This window comes from Oreochromis niloticus, linkage group LG7 (genome assembly GCF_001858045.2).
Source record: "Oreochromis niloticus isolate F11D_XX linkage group LG7, O_niloticus_UMD_NMBU, whole genome shotgun sequence".
NCBI lineage: Eukaryota > Metazoa > Chordata > Actinopteri > Cichliformes > Cichlidae > Oreochromis > Oreochromis niloticus.
Window position 1 is genome coordinate 2,241,503 of NC_031972.2, and position 13,042 is coordinate 2,254,544.

Here is a 13,042-nt window from a genome sequence, read left to right on the forward strand (position 1 = left end):
GATTTAGAATATAACATGTAGCGTTCTATAGATGGACACAAAGAAATGAAAAATTACATGTATGTGCTAACTTTCTAAACACTGTTACATTTATGATAAAGTAGATAAAACACATTTATGTCGGCCTTGGCTCATAGTTCTTGTCTTTAAATTAACTTTGTCTGTGTGTGTTTCAGGTGCTGCACTCTCAGAGACTGAATGAACCAGCATTGCAGCCATGGGTCACTGTGAGCATCACAGGGAAGGTTGAAGCCGCCCACTGCACCTGTATGGCCGGAGTCGTGGAGACCTGCAGCCATGTCCCTGCTCTTCTGTTTAATGTAGAAGCAACAGTGCGGATCTGTGGCACAAGGACTGTTACAGATGAACCTGCGTACTGGGTTTTGCCTGGTGATGTGACCAAGATACAGCCAGAGGTTGGCCATAAGAGACTTCTCCTCTTCAGCTGCCCAAAAAAAGGCTCTTGATCAAAACATAAACAGACCATCCGTATTGAAAGGTAAAAGGAGCCGTCCTCAAAAAAGAAAAATCCCACCTGCTACTGTGGAGGAGTTGTCACTGCTATAATGCCATAATGTTTTATCTAGGGGTCTAAATGCCTGTAGTGCACTGCCATGTAAATAATTTGCATTTACTGAATATGTACTGACTGAGTCCCACTGTTCAAAAGTTGAATAAAGAAACAAACTAATTTTCTTTTTTTTTTTTATTAAAACCACTTTGTAACTGATGTGATGTGCTATAATGTAGAATCCATCTCATTTATAGTTTATAAAAGACAAAATGTTTACACAAAATCATGACAGTGTTTACATGATATCACCCACTACTAATATTATTTACTGTATCTTTTGAAAAAAAATACCACTATTTATACAGCAAAAGACTTAAGAATATTTAACAGGAGCAAGTTTCATTTTCCCTGGTTTTACTATAACACTGTTCAACAAACGCAGCAAACCTTCACCATCTTATCCTGAAGGGTCACCTCTTCACCCTCACATGGAAGAAGTAATCTGATTGGCATGGTGGTAAGTTTGAAGCAGATCCCTTATGTAGCGCTGGAACCCAGTCACGATGTGTTTCATCCATTTCATAGGCTGGTTTGCTGCAATAATGCCAAATAATTAGAAACTCTATAAATAGAAGGTAGTTCTGCAGAATCACTCAGTAGGATGTTTGCTCTAATTTGCTATGACCTCAGAGCGCATCGAAAATAAAACTAATAGTCTATAAAGAGTGATATGAACATATTTAGAACTTACCGGAATGAAACTGTCTGGAGCACCAACAGATATTTGGAGATGGAAGAGAGCTGGATATCAGCTCGTCTCACAGCTGCTATCCAGGCTAGACGCCTTCGTTTGGTAACATCGATACACGAGCTGCCTCATGTTGCTTCCAGGTTGGGAAAGAATGAAAAGATAAACCCTTCAAGCTTATTCTCTTGCCGGTCGTGCGATCACACATTGCAGCCGACCACACAGCAAATACGAACCATGGCTGTTGTGTGTGCCTTTGCTCCTTTTTCACTTGCGCTAGACCCCCAAAATGGCGGATCGGGCCAAAATCCTTTCCACGCCCACCCCCGTGACATCACGCTCCAAAGCCCTGGGTATTACGGTACGACAAACGGGGGTTTTTGTTGTTTTGCTTTTTTTTTTAATTCCAATAATTTCAAATTAAAAATAATCCGTAAATGACCAAACCCCTGTCACCCAGTCAGTGTCAAGTCAGTCCGAGTTTGGATTTCTAAATGAAAGCCTCTTGAAAATTGAAATTGCTTATGACTGCTTTCAATAACAATAATGTACCTCAGTAACTCGTCGTTCCACTGTTACTTTAAGACATTTTAAAAACTACGCAAATTAGTTTATTTGCAGATTTATTTTTAAGTTACCTTTAATTCTTAGTTCAGACTTCTTAGGTTCAAATCTTCATTCGTTCTGTTCGTCTTTTAGCCCTTAGATGTTCATTATGTAATTCATATTTCCGTTTTTCTGAAAAAATTTGTACTGTAGTTTTATGGTCGGGCATTGCACAGCAGCAAGCATTTCACTGCATGTCGTATGTGTGTGATTGTGAATGTGACAAATGAAAGTTGAATTTGAATTTCACTGCCATTATAAGGACACCGTCCAGCTTTCCCAGTCCGAGTGATTATTTTAAAAATAAATTAAAAAAATTATTTGGCATTTCATGTTTTATTTTGAAATCGGATCTGACTGATTTTATATTAACGTCTGTTGATCAAAAGTGGATTTAAAGAGGCTTTAATGCTGAAATCCAGAATCTGAGGTAATATTGAGTAGGTAACACTATGACGGGGTGTTGCACCGGAAACAGGCAGCTTATTTGTAAAGCGTGTAAAGAGTATTTCTGTTATTTGTGAAATATATATATATATATACATATATATATATATATATATATATGTGTGTGTGTGTGTGTGTGTATGTTTGTCAATGTTGACGTCACACCTAAAAACATAGCTTTTACTTTACGATATAACAGGTATCACTTACCGTAATACCTGTTATATGCACGCCTGATACACAGCGTAAAGTAAAAGTACGTCACTGCCAATTTCAGCGCGTTTCGGGGAAACTTTTTTTTCCCTGTGTGTTCCAGTAAAGAAAGCGCCACCCATCCCATGCGGCCCGCGCAGTGATATGAACTGAGCCAGATCAGGTGACGTGACTCATTTTGCTTTCCTGCTTTCTGCTGCCCCCCCCCCACAAAAGAACCAGTTATTCCAGCTAGGCGGTAATAATGATAGACTGTCACCTCCAACTCTAGCATTAAATGCAGCTGGTTGACACGGAAACAATATGGACAGGGTCTCCAGAAGGGATGTCTGTTAAATAGTTTATTCTTCATAGAAATGGAGCAGCAGGGAATACATGCAGAACGGCAATGGGGTGTGTGTGTGTGTGTGGTCTGTTAACAGAGAATACAGCAGTTACTGTTAGTTAAGCGCCAGAAAATTTCTTAGGGTGGCATGAGGGTGGCAAAGAAATTAAATGGGGTGGCAAAATAAAAGCCTTTTTTTCCCCCAAACACACATGAAGGTGGTTACATATGGTTAAAATGATTCAAATGCAGTAAGAATACACGATTTTCATATAAATATAGTCTATAACTTAATTATTGTCTGTAGCCCACATAATTACACACTTTAGTTACATAAAACATGTGAGTTTTGATCTTATGTACAGTATAGTCTGTATAATAAATAAATATGTAGCCCAATAAGTATAAAATCCAGAAAGCTACACAACATGGGGCGGTTCATTTACAAACACAAGTCTAATTTAAGTTTCACACTGTTTTTTGTTAGAAATCAATCACATTGTTACAGCTTAAATTACACAAAATGTCAGAAATCTGCACTGTCATGAACAAAAATTTAAACCTAATTTTTCATGATTTGTTGGATTAACCCACTGAGGTCTGAAATACAACCGGACATTTTTGACTCCTTTTGAGTTTACGTTTGTATTTCACCCTCAAATTGTTTCATTTTATTTTTCCCCCCTTGCCTTGTTTGGTATCTTTTCAGCTCAACTGAATTTAGTTGTTTTTTCACTGACATACTGCATTAGTACTACTGTTACTATTAATAGTACTATTACTGATCTGAAATCACACAAAGAACTTAAAATCCTAGTAGTATTTTTTACTGTAAAAAAAACCACAGACATGTTGAGTAAATTTTTATAACTTGAAATGCAAATATAAATTGTACATTTTGTAAACATATACAACTATTTATCTAAAAATGCAGCCAATACACCTGCCGTTTTTTTCATTTTGTACAACCATTTAAAAATATTACTAAAACTAAAATGAGAGAACAATCAGGTGTTGCAATAAGATGCCCCACAAATGATGTGTGCCAGTAAAAAAAAAGTTTGTCCACCAAAAGACAGAAGAGAACAGCACAGGGATAAACCTGCAGGCCTGACAACAGCAGGTGTATCACTCCGCTGGTTTTCTACTTAGTGACAGTGTTTACGTTACAAATGTGCCTTTGTGACATTCATTAGTGCCCTCACTGACACACAAAACAAAACGACTACACAACAGAACAACTACACAAGACAACACAACACACTAAGTATACACTCCACACTAAACGTCACAAATCTCCCACATCTAAAAACTCTCTCTCCCTCTGTCACTCACTCGCTCGCTCTGTCTCGCTGCCGTTACCGTCACTCCCAAAACTCTCCCCTCTTCCTAAACAACCAAATCCCATGTCGTTGACTTTTTTTTCGACATGGTGCATTTTTCCACCGATAGGAAAGAGGTGGCTTTTTTTCCTTTCTTTCCTGTTTTCGCGCTGTCCTTAGAAAACGCTTAAAACACACACACACAAAAACGTGACGACAGTATTTTGAAAAAAGCGTGGCTTATATATATTATCATAACTCTGGATTTACTGGCCTGTAATTAAACTTTAAAAACTTTGAAGTCCGAACTTTCAATGTGTGCTGAAATAGAGACTCAGCGTGGCTGCAGCTTGTTGCTGTGTCAGCTTACATCAGTCATGTGATTTGGAGGTGCAGCGTGTCCGTGGACCACAGAGGGTTAATAACACTCGCCTTCCTTCCATTTCCAGAGTGTAACATCCAACCACCTGTGTTGTTCAAAATGTGCTCTGGCACAGTCATAAGCATCGCTTGCTACTGAAAACAAGAAAAAAGCCGGTCCTGCTATGGGCTGAACCATTTGTTAATGGTGGAGGGGGGGGGGCACTATGCAATATATTCAGTTTTAGCATTACCACTTGGGGTGGCAAGGGATCATTTTAGGGTGGCACTTGCCACCCCATGCCACCCTTCTAGATCCGCCCCTGTTAAGCGCTGATGAGTCCCTCGGGTCTTATGAAATATAAATATATGTGTAGTTTACATAATACTTATTAAACAATGACAGTAGCAATGCTAACAGAGCTGGTATATGCGAACAATTAATAACCAATCAGACAGATCAGGTAACATGGGAACATTCACTGCCTGGAATAGCGTATGGATGCTAGGGCTCCAGTGCACGGTCAGCCTCAGAATCTCCACCTACTGGCTGCTGTGCTGCTGTAGATGGAGGGCAACCAGCCAAGTGATGGTGATTAACTTTTTCACCACAAGGTGTCACTGCTGGGCTTCTCAACAACACTGCCACGCTGTTAGGTAAGAGTCCCCTTTGTTGTGTCAGTTAGTGACGGAGACATATACAGGTATTTGCAGCAAACTATAATTGATTGTCCTTTGCTCCTAACTTTAGTGCAGCTTGTAGACTAAAAATATAAATGAAACCGTTAACATTAAAGTTAACAGCTGGCTGCTTTCACCTTTACTTTGTGCTAGATTCCTGTTCATCAAAACATCATTGCAGACAAATAAGGTCTCCATTTACCTGACCTATATCATATCATCATCTCTCATTCTATTGGCTGTACCTTCATGATGTAAACAATGATGTGCATGCAGCGCAGGTATCACCTCCAACTGTGCAGCCTTACTGTGTTTGCTGTGAAATATTTAAAGAGATCAACTATTTTTCCTCTTAATGGAAAGCATCACAAAGTCAAGGAGTGTCTCAAAGGCTGAGACGAGCTGAGGCACGAGTGCAGGGATCATTAACCGACAGACTGAAGCAAAAGGAAGATTTTAGTATCTGTTCAAAAAAGAAATCGAGGGCCCAAAAACAGGAACTGAGATCCAAGCGTGCACGACGCCTGTAACTGACCTAATTGCTCATTATTACCTTCAGATTACCAACACACACCACAGGAACGTCTTTTCATTGAGGGCCACTTCCTGTGTGGATGAAGCAAACAAACAGCTGGTCTGCTCAGATGTGATTGGCTGGCTGTGACTTTGCTCACCTGAAGCATTACAGGCCTCTCTGCTTGGACTGTTGGGCTGAGGCCCACCTGGGTCAGGATTGGACCGTCTGTGCTCAGAACATCAGCTCACTCTGATTCAGTTCATATCAGAACAAAACCAAGAACAGCTGGGAGGTAACTAAGTACAAAATACTTTATTACTATACTTAAGCAGAAATTCAAGGTATCCGTGCTTTACTTTGATATATTTTGATGATAACTTTGTACTTTTACTCTACATTTTAACACCATCTTGCTGTATTTTACACACTTGTTACTTTAAGACATTTGAGGGCAGTTACTATTTCTCTGCATGCCTCCAAACATCAAACAGATCTGAACCTACACGATAATAACGACAATAATAATAATACAGTGCAAACAATGCAGGGGCCAAAAACAAATAACTGGACAATGATGTAGCTGAGCTTGCTTGCTGCTTTGGCAGTGAGTATTTACTGGGTTTGCTGTCGTCACCGCAGATGCTGAACACCAGTTTACACCTCGTTGGTTTTAGATAAACGGGGCTAACGCAGATCGTTGTGTCTGTTGCTGTATGCTGGCACAGAGATGTTTCAGATAAATCACCTGAAAACTCACAAGAATGAAAATGACATTCATTTCCCTCAACACCTGAGCAGGAACACCTGTGACATCCACTGACTGGTAAACACCCAAACTCTTTTTACTCTTCTGCTCCTGTACGACAGGAGATTTTACCCTGGAGTCATCTTCGTTAAAACCAGCAGCAGTTTAATATTTTTCACTGTATTTTGAAAGTGTTTTCTTCAAATGGGAATTTAGAGATGAAACGTGTTGAAGTCAACACGCAGAGGCTAAATCCTGCCCTTCACTAGCTTTAATACATTTTGACCTGCCAGGTTGTAGCTTGGTCCCGTGCACAGAAGAGTGCAGCTCTGCTGCATTTGCAATAAAAAGCTGACCAACGAAGAATGAAACTTAAAGGGAAGTCGGTGCCAGAGACAAAGAGGAACCTGTGTATGGATCTGCTCTGGGACAATGATTATTTTTGAAGAACATGATTTGTTGCTTGAAGGCAGAAACACAGAGTTACAACCAGAGAACAGAGGCTGCAGGGAGTCACTGAGCTCAAAGGGGTGTGTAGCTACGGCACAACAAGCAGTTTCTTTGAGCCGAATCTAAAAGTGACGGAGCTTTATGTGCAGGTAAGGTTGTCAATTTCTGTTTGACACAATGTTGTAAGACTACACCCATTCATCCACAACCGATGTCTCCAGCGTGTCTAAATAACAAAGACAACAATGACCCTTTCATTTCTGCGTCAGTCTTGAAAGGACAAACAACATAATTATGTAGTTGCCACTTTAAAAGAATCCTTCTTGTCATTGGAAATTCTTCATCATTTCCTGACACGAACACTTGTAGCACACTCTCATTTATGAGAAACAGGTGGAGTTTCTACGCCCAAAGATAAAGATCATTCCTCAGATGCATTCTTTTGTAAAAACAAACTCACCGTGAAGAATGTGAAGGTGGACACGTATCAGTGCCGCTCTGTTATCCTGCTTAACCTGCAGTAACCAAACATTCAAAGGATCCCCCCCCACCCCCCAATGCACAGACCAAGTGGGTATCTCACAAAATTTATCTTTTTTCACAACAAATTCTCTTTTAATGTCAGTGAAAGAACTGGAAAAGCCGATCACGTCCTCGATTGCAAAGTGAGCTTGTCCATTGTTCATATGAGCTGAGCTTTAAATAAGCATAAAGTGTTTCTTTAATACAGCAGTTAAACATCAGAACCAGCTGCTGCTGGGTCCAGTTTGGACACATTTGTATGAAAGTATATTTAAACCTCCAGAAAAGTTTCATTTACCCCTAAAGATGCAAAATGCTCTTCATGCTTAGTTATAGAAACTGCATTAGACAAAGAGAGAAACTGGAGGGGTTGTTACTGCTCTGCCCCTCACATCAAACTGGACTCTGAACTAAAATTAGTTTAAACAATTGGTTAACATTTCTGTTTTTACGTTTGACTACGCACGTTTAGCTTCATTTCTGGAGTTCCACAATGGTAAGTGTGTTTTATCCCTGGTATGAAAAATGTTCAGCTGCTGACGGGACAGAGTTCTTTGGAGTCATGATGCAAAAACAACCTTTATCTTCACAGCGATGTCAGACAGACACACTGAACACTGATTCTGAGGAATGCTTGACTTCACAAACACAGATGAATGTGTGATACTGGTTGTTGCATAATCACAAAGCAGAACATGAACATATTTCAGATTCTGAACACCAGCAGTCTTCTTCTTCTTCCTCCTGCTCCCTTCAGGGGGCGCCACGGCAGATCATCATCCTCCATCTCCTCCTATCCCAGCATCCTCCTCTGTCACGCCAACCCTCTGCATGTCCTCCGTCACTGCGTCCTTTCAGGTCTTCCTCTTTTCCTCCTGCCTGGCAGCTCCATCTTCATCACTCTGTCCAGTATATCCACTGTCCTTCATTCCCTGCTTGGTCATCTCTTTTCACTTCCTGTGTCATTGTCTTTTATTTTCTTATCTCTAGTCTATGTCAGAGCGCCTGTTTCCAGGCCCCATCTGCGTTCTCCAGTTCCTTGTGCCTTTGGATTTTCTCCCTTTTGGACTTTTCACTTTTGCCCATTGGGACTTTGTTTTGTTTTCTCATTGTTTGTTAAATCTCACCTGTTTTCCATGTCTGCATTTTCACATCTAAAAGTGATATTTGAGCCAATGTCAGGGCCCGTAAAGAAGTTTAATCACTAATTCAGCTTCTACCAGGTTCTGACTGTGAGCCTCCAGCCTCAATTACACATACAGTCAGGGCAGATGGCCCCGCCCCTCCCTGAGCCTGGTTCTGCCGGAGGTTTCTTCCTGTTAAAAGGGAGTTTTTCCTTCCCACTGTCGCCAAAGTGCTCACTCATAGGGGGGGTCACATGATTGTTGGGTTTTTCTCTGTTATTGGAGGGTCTACCACAAGAGAAAAGCAGGTATTTGTTTATCCAGAGCTCATGACCAAAAGTAAAGGACGTCTGTCAACTTGAAGACCATACTGTAGGTTCAACCAATTCTGTATACATGTCTAGGGATGGGTATCGAAAACCGGTTCTTGTTGAGAACCGGTTCCCACTGTTTCAATTCCTTGGAATCGTTTGCCATTTTTGCAAATGATTCCCTTATCGATTCCAGTCGCCCCCGAATGACGTCACCACGTTGCGGCGCGTCGGAGCGTACCTGGCAGGAAACACGGCACCTAACGGATGACAACAGGGCAACTTGCAATACTTGCAAAGTAGATATTTCATTAAGGGAGGAAACACTACGAATATGCAAAAGCATTTGCTCACAAAACACGCGATGAACTTAAATGAATGTCGTGTTTTTAATTCCGCTCCGGACTCGTGAATCTCAACCCAGCAGCAGCGGTAACGTTCGCACGTCCTCTCCCGTTAATGCGGCAGGTAAATAATCAACTAACAGTGCATGTTATGTTAGCGCGATCTGCTTTATTACAAAACCTGCCATTACTGTGCATTTAGGCGACCATGATGAGAGAGACAGAGTCTGGCTGGCGCTCGCTGGCAGTTGTCGCTGCAGTCCACCGGTAGCGTCTCTTTTCAGGCCTGAATGTCACCGAGCAGTGACTAGTTTGTGGTAAAAACCTTGCACCCGTTTGCCACAGCAGATGGTAAGTGAATGTGTTTAATTGTAGGCAGGGACATTACTAGATATTCTTGTGTAATTGCTACAGAATAATTTATGTTATACTTTGTTATTGCGACAGAAGAATATTTATTTTATTATTTTACATTTACATTTTTTTTTTCCTGGGGACCCTGTGACACCCCATTGAAGAGCCGTAGGCTGTGGATCTCTTAAGATCTCACTGTTGGGTTTGTAAGGCCATGTTACTCCTAAATTTCTATCTTGTTCAAAGAGAAGATATAAAACAAAATTCTAAGCTAATCGACCTTAGTGTTCTCCTTTTTAAAAATAAGAATCGATAAAGAATCGAATCGTTAAACAGAATCGAAAATGGAATCGGAATCGTTAAAATCTTATCAATACCCATCCCTATACATGTCCTTCTACATTAAATGTATATGTACACCAAATGTCAAGAATTCATATTTTCTGCTTGTGAAGTTGTCTCATTGTTGTTTTTTAAATTTGTCAAAGGCAGTCATCACTTCAAACAATTTACAGTAAATAATTTTTTATTACTATGAGTGGAGTCTCCGACCCTTTTCTAAGAACCTAAAGCTGTGTGTAATCCACCAGCTTAACGTATCCTTCCAGTGACTTTAGATTAGATTAGATGAAACTTTATTAATCCCTTGGGTGGTTTCCTCTGGGAAATTCAGTATTTTTTTTTGCATGGAAGCTCTCACACTCTCAGACCTCTGAGCTGAATCTGAAACTTCCTTTTTAAGAGATTTCAGGTTCAACTCATCAGAACTTCCAGGTGAGAAGAAGCTTTTGGAGGGACTGGTTTTAACCGTCAAAGAAAGGGGATCAGGCAGAAACTCTGGTGTTGTGGAGAAAGCTCTGAAGGAACTCCACACCATCTTGAAACACGCTGAGAAATTGGTGTCAAAATTCTCAAAAAATAACCGGCTTAAGCAGTTCATGATGTCAGGCAGCATTGGAGCAAAGTTCAACGAGGTGAACCAAAGACTCACTGAGAACTTCCAGATGCTTTCTGGAGCTCTGCAGGTTGAGCACAGCGATGTACTGGACAAGGTGTATGAAACTGTTTTAGGGCGCCCCTACACACCGGTGCCTAACCCCCCATGTCCTATGGTTTCCCCAGCGGCACCGCCTATCCCCACTCCTCCCATGCCTGCCACCTACATCATGGCGCCCATGCGGACTTCGAGGCCTGTTCTGGCCCAGCCTTTCTGCAAAACTACAACAGCCCGCATTCTTGTCACCAATAACATACCCCCGAAGCCCGTCATTAGGACCATGAGCCCTGTTTCTGTCGTCAGAACTGTTTCACCAATGGGTTTTTGGCTCTACTAGTTTGGCTAGTCGCTTTGCGTGATTTGTGATCAATAATAATCCCTATTTAATTCTCCTGGGCCTTCATTCCTCTTGATTGGCTGCACCTCATGAGTAGAAGGTCTGCAGATGAACATATTAGGGTTACCCCGTCATTGGTCTCATATACAGTCAGAAATAGAAAAAACTGTGTGAAACAAAGTCACAGGCATTACTGAAGCTTTGGTCATGTTTGAAATCCATAATGGGAACAGGAGATATCACAGAACACCTGTACAGTCTGTGGATACAACTTGCTAATTAAGTGAGCTAACATTAGGTGATTACTTTGCCCTCCACCCTTACATTTAAAGCACCATCCAGTGGTCACACCTGACTCCAAAAACCAACATAGCGGCAAAGATGCAAACACTGAGGCTCAGGGTGACATCATGGAGGCCACATCCATCTTCTATATACAGTCTATTATCATGACTTAGACATAAGATGCTGTTAAATGACCAGATGTAGCAGCTGCTAATAAATAAACTAATACAACACTAAACTAAGACAACAGAGCACTTTAAAATCATGTATTTAGCCTCTCCTTGAAGGTCTTCAGAGTGTAACCTGACCATTCTTCTTGACTGGGAAGCTGTGAAAGTAACTTTTATTCTTGTGAAAGTCTTTTTTTAAAAGAAACCAGTGAGTTACTGCCTCTTTTAATTTTTCATTATTAAAGTGATTTTAGAGAACACATTAGTAATATTTAGCATCACAAAACCTTATTAAACCCCCTGTAAAATAATTCCTTGCTGAAATGCGTGCACACATATTTATTATATTTCTTATTGTTATGTAATTTGTGTCCTCTTGTCCTAGTGCTGAATTATTCTCTAATAAATCAAAGAATCTATGTGTGCCTGTGTGATTTTGATCTTATTTAACAATTGTTCATCTGATCTGCTTCAAACTGTCTTTGCAGTCTGTGAACGCAGCGTGGCGATCAATAATCATTAGCTAATAATGTAATTAACGTAATTAGAATTCACAGTAAAAACAGCACAAAGATCAATAATACATTAGTAGGACTTTTATACTTAATCATAAATTACATATCACATATAAATCAAGTTGAAATGGAAATTAAAAAACAGAGGAATGATTTCAATTTATGACAACCCACATACAGCACATTATGAGCTAGCTAATTATAATAATCTCAAACATGTTTCCTCGTCTCTGCCCTCCATTTTCAACCTGTCCTCACCTCAGTCATGAAGTATCCTTGGATGAAACCTTTGTGCAAATATGGTCATGTCTAGTTTCTGAAACAACAATATAGAGAAGGCAAATTAGACTTTATTATGGCAATGACCATTTTAGGGGATTAGTTAATTTTATTCCTTTCATGTGCAAAGTAAACGACTACACGATGGACTCACATCATCAGTTCCTCAACAGATTTCAATAGGTGAGTTACAGTCACAGAAGAAAAATGTGGCAGGGTGTGGTTTGTGGCTCAGCTGCAGGGGGGGGGGGTTGGAGCACTGGGTTCAGGGTGTGGTGTCAGGGATGGCTGACTCACACACCTGACCTCCATTGTCTAATCGTCTCATCACAGTCTCCCCTTCTGAGGATGTTGCCAGGACCACAGAGGAGAATGGTGTGGCGTGCTGAGCATGGAAGCTGCGCGAGTGAAGTTTGTCCATCACTATCAGCTTAGCTTATCAGTAAACACCTGTCAGCTTGCAACACCATGTGCGTGGGTCCTTCTTCTGTCACAGTGGTGCCACAACCCTCATTCAATCGAATGAGAAGGAACAACTATGACCATTCATAATACATAAAGACCACAAGATGGCATGATGAGCTAATGGAAGCTGACACAGCGCTGTATTAGACGTTGGATTTATCCCAGCCTGATGTTGGATCTCAGGCTGGGATTTAGACCATTAGCCCAACTCCAACCCTACGTTCATGTGTTGTTTAAGGTTGTAACAATATCAGATTTTCACCGCTTGATTAATGTGGCCAGAAAAATTCACATTAATCATATTATCTTTTATCTGGTATGTTTTATCTTCCATTTTTGTCAGTTTTATCTGGTATTCTGTGTTACAGTGTTGTATGTTTTGTCATTTTGGCAAATTAATTGCACTCAGCG